The sequence below is a fragment of the Brassica oleracea genome, chromosome C4 (assembly GCF_000695525.1).
Source record: "Brassica oleracea var. oleracea cultivar TO1000 chromosome C4, BOL, whole genome shotgun sequence".
Taxonomy (NCBI): Eukaryota; Viridiplantae; Streptophyta; class Magnoliopsida; order Brassicales; family Brassicaceae; genus Brassica; species Brassica oleracea.
In genome coordinates this window covers 13,332,040-13,337,186 of record NC_027751.1, presented here as the reverse complement: position 1 = coordinate 13,337,186, position 5,147 = coordinate 13,332,040, and positions in this window count along the sequence as shown.

Below are 5,147 nucleotides of genomic sequence, written 5' to 3'. Positions count from 1 at the left end.
ACAAATTCGAGCCTTTCATCTTAGCTTCACAAGCAGACCAAGTTAGCTTCCTTCCATACCCTCGGATGAGAGAATCGGGAATAAATTGGTTAGCCGTGATCAAAGTTAAACCTCGAGGACGAATCATCAGTGGAGAAGAACCATCATTGCAAGAAGAACAGATAAAGGAAGTCGAGGAACCTGAACAAGAACTTGATGACATCCTTCTCATTGATACGCATAATCATGAGTACGAAGATCTTACCGATGATGCCACAGACGAAGCTGTTGAAGACGAGTTTAATGAAAATGATGATGTTTCTAGTGATGACGAGAATGTCGATGTATCCGATTGATGTATTTGTTTTATGAATAAGATGAGGGAGTTTGTTTTATGAATAAGATAATGTGGGGTTTGTTTTATGAATAAGGTAATGCAATTTGATTTTGTGTAAGGTAATGGGAGTTTGTATTAGAAATAAGAGATTGAGATTATAAGTTAAGGAATTGTGGTTTTAGAATTTGGGGTTTGAAATGGAAAAAATAGATTGAGGTTAAAGGGAAGATGGGTTTGGGGTTTGGAATATATGAAGTAGAAGATAAAGAAGATGGGGTTTGGGGTTTCGGATGTTAGGGATTTAAACATAATCCTCGTAATTTCCTCGTAAGATAACGACGAAATTACGACGAAATTAAAAAATAAAGAATGCGGGACTCGTTAATTCCACGTAAGCAAAAATCGTCGTAAACAACTCGTAACATAACGATGAAATTAAAAAATGAAGAACGCGGGACTCGTTAATTCCACGTAAGCAGAAATCGTCGTAAAAACCTCGTAACCGGAAAACACGGGCCTTGCTATTTTCTCGTAAAATAAAAACACGGGCCTTGCTATTTCCTCTCTAATTTGATTAGTTTAGGGTAGATTAGAGACTACCGTTGTAATATATGAAAAAAAAAGAGATACTGGAATCACATGTGGGAAGAAACAAGGTGAGACCTACGTAAGTCTAGCCTTGTCTCCGCCCACATGTGTTCAAGTATTTTCTTCTCCTTCTTTTTTTTCAAATCTTTCTAATTTGAGAAGCAAACTGGTGAGTAATTATCTCTGATTTTAGAAGCAAATTGGTGAGTTTATCTTTGATTTGAGAAGCAAACTGGTGAGTATTTGTAGGAAATTTCGAAAGGTTTTACGACCAATTAGCTTCGTCTCTTTACTCGTAAATAGAAAAGCGAGCCTCGCTAATTCATCGTAAATGAAGAACACGAGACTCATTAATTCCACGTAAGTAGAAATCGCGTAACCAGAAAACGCGGGCCTCGCTATTTCCTCGTAAAATAAAACGTGGGCCTTTGTGATTCCTTGTAAATTTACGAGGAAATTACGAGGATATGTAATCTCTTATATATACTCACGAGCGCTCACACTTTATTTCGTCTCAAATTCCTCTCCACTTCCTCTCTATTTCGTAGCAATGGTAAGTCTCTCTAATTCCTCTCTAATTTGATTAGTTTAGGATAGATTAGGTGGTTAGTGTAGGGAATTTAGATAGGCTTACGGATCTTATGTTAATTAGTGTTGATTAGGTGGTTAATGTAGGAAATTTAGCTAGATTTATAGAATTTGTTGTTTATAGAATTTGTTAATTACTGTTGATGTTAATTTTAAAATTTTAATTTTTTTTTTCCAGACGGTTCGAAAGAACTGACTTACTCCCCATTACAGAGAGATGTTCGGTGAGCCTGGTAGTCGTTTAGACCCGTCTTCTTCAGCTCCTAGTTCTTCTTCAGCTCCCGGTTCTTCGGATCCGGAGACTGTCCCCTAGACTCAGTCTTCTCAGAGAGTCTCTCGGTCGGTTCCTCATGTGCCTCCTCCGATGGCTCCTCCGACGATGCCTCCTCATGTGCCTCCTCCGATGGCTCCTCCGACGATGCCTCCTCATGTGCCTCCTCCGATGGCTCCTCCGACGATGCCTCCTCATGTGCCTCCTCCGATGGCTCCTCCGACGATGCCTCCTCATGTGCCTCCTCCGATGGCTCCTCCGACGATGCCTCCTCATGTGCCTCCTCCGATGGCTCCTCCGACGATGCCTCCTCATGTGCCTCCTCCGATGGCTCCTCCGACGATGCCTCCTCATGTGCCTCCTCCGATGGCTCCTCCGACGATGCCTCCTCATGTGCCTCCTCCGATGGCTCCTCCGACGATGCCTCCTCATGTGCCTCCTCCGATGGCTCCTCCGACGATGCCTCCTCATGTGCCTCCTCCGATGGCTCCTCCGACGATGCCTCCTCATGTGCCTCCTCCGATGGCTCCTCCGATGCCCGCCGAGATTCATCCCGATTTGATGGTGCCTCTGAGTGCTCCTTACTCGCAGTACACTGTCGACGACCTTCTCGGTCAGCCAGGCAGAGAAGGTTTACCAGTCATAGACCCCGACCGACCAGACGGAACTTTGTGGTATGTTACATTTAAAAAAAAAATTATTTTTTTTTGAATTCTTTTATAACATTAATAAATAATTTATACTTTAAATTTGTTTTTTTAGGTTTAGGATTGACGGATGTCTTGCATTAGACGTAACCGACACGATCAAAGGTTACTTCTCCATGCCACATCCGAACTGGAAAAAGACGCTGATCTATGTCAGAAAGACGTGGTTCAAAATTTACGCTGTAAGTAACTATTAATTAATTATATATACTTTAATTTTTTCATGATTTATATTTTTTTAACTAATTATTAATTTAATTTTTTTTACAGCAAAAATTTCATTGGTCCATGAGGGTCAATGAGAGGGTGAGGAAAAAGTTTTACGCGAAGGCGAAAGTTCGCTTGTTGGACACGGTCTCCAACTGGAAGGGTGACGGGATCGTGAAGGTGTATGAGCGTGGCAAACCCGCTGAGCTCACCACAGATGTGTGGGATGGCCTCATCTGTTATTGGTGGGGTCCTGAGTCCATTAGAATCGCCCAGTCTTGCTCTACCTCCCGTAACATGGTAGATGAGCACGGCCACGGGCCGATGCTTCACTCTACAGACCAAAAATCCCACGCTGGTGTCCGTTTGGAAATGATAATTAAATATTTTATTTAATTAACTTTTTAATATAGATATATATATATATTCTAACTTTCTTAAATGTTTTTTTAGGCAAAAGAGACGGGACAACTTCCGTCTCTTTTGCAACTTTACGAGAGGACCCACAAGAACAAGGCGGGCCAATTTCTAGATGGCAAGTCCGAGGAAATCTTCAACGACTTGGTTGCTCAGGTTGACGACCGCCAGACCCAGCTGATCCAGCAGTCCACCAACGGATTACCCGTCACCTTATCCACACTTGAAGTGGATAAGATTTACGAGGAAGTAAATTTTTTAAAATTTTAATTTTTTTTATTATTCATTTAATTTAACTTTAAATTTTTACTAACAATATTTATTTTTTGTTTTTAAGGTTGTCCCTAAGAAAAAGGGACGTACGTTGGGGATTGGTTCCGTCAACAATGTTCCGAGAGCGACATCGTCTTATGGTCAGACACGGGAAATGAAGTCATTCAGCTGCGTAGAGAGTCCGCTCAGCTGCGTAACGAGTTGGACTCGACGCGATCTGCGTTCACAGCTGGTGTGGGTGGAGTCGAGGGCTTCTTGGACGTTATAGCGGCCACAAATCCGGAATGGGAGTCCTTGTTGAGGAACATGCGACAAAAAAATCTCATTCCAGGCGAGTCATCATCCGACACACATGCCGAGGCGGATGTAGAGAGGAGGAGTGATGAATTCTACCGGGCGATGAATGACTCTTAGTTCTTTTTTTCGGTTGTTGTATTATAAATTCAAAACTTATTTATATATAAAATATTTTCGTATTGATATTGTTTTTAAATTTTAATTTTATTAATAAATTAAATAATTTTAATTATTTTTTTTAATTATATTTTTAAATTCTGTAAAATAATAAAACGAAGTGAATTCGTAGCTAATTTACGACTTATTTACGTGGAAAGTTTACGAGGAAATGACGAGGAAGGTTAAACGAGTATTTTACGAGGAAATACTTTCGAGGTATTTATGTGTACTTTACGAGGAAATACTTTCGAGATAAATACGTGTAGTTTACGAGGAACTACTTTCAAGGTATTTACGAGGATATATAGCGATATTCTTACGTGGAATAATTACGTGGTCTTTACGACGAAATATGGTACTTTGTCTTTACGACGAACGAGTAACGACGAAACATGTTTCCTCGCTAATTCCTCGTAAATCCTCTTTTACGACGAACTCACGAGGAATACCGCCGTCGTTAAACTTATGTTTTCTTGTAGTGAATAGTGATCACTAATTAGATTGATTGTTTGCTTTCATCTATTTACATTTGGAAAAATCTATCAAAATACTACGGTTTTGTTTACATTCTGGTTTTAAATCATGGATAACAATATTTTATCAATTATAGTACATGTAATTTTGCATTCAACATTGTGATAGTCCATACCGCCTCAACCACGCTTGTAATGCTTTGCACCGTCTACATTCTTCAGTTTTGTACTGATGCAAGCCTGCAACGTTTACTACCGTTCGGATCGCGTTATCTTTGTGATACGAAGATCAGCGCGTGCATGATCTTGAATTAATCCTATATAAAAAAGTTGAAGATGATGTTGTCAGAGGTTTCTTCGGAGTTGCAATAACATAAGCATGTTATATTTGTCGGCCACCTTGATTTCGAGTTCTTTCTGCTTCGTCTTTGTCTTCTCCTCCCACAACACTTATCAGCATAAACAGCAACTTATGTCTCTATTGTGTTTTCCTCTTTGACATGCATTTTAGTCGGGGCTGTTCAATTTGGTAAAACCGAATCGTACCGAACCGAACCGAACCGAAATAGACAATATGGTTTGGTTTTGGTATATACCATATAAACCGAATGAATATAATTTTATAAAAACCGTAGGATTTGGATATGGTTTGGTATATAACCGATTAAACCGAACAAACCGAACAAAACCGATTAAAAGTAGAAACATGTAAATATGTATCTATTTTATAACAATACATGAAAATCTATTTGTTACATAAGTTAAATTTGTGTTAATAACTATTACCATAATTTTATAGTAATAAAGAACCTTAATTTGTAAAACACTTGAACTATAATTAAATAACAATA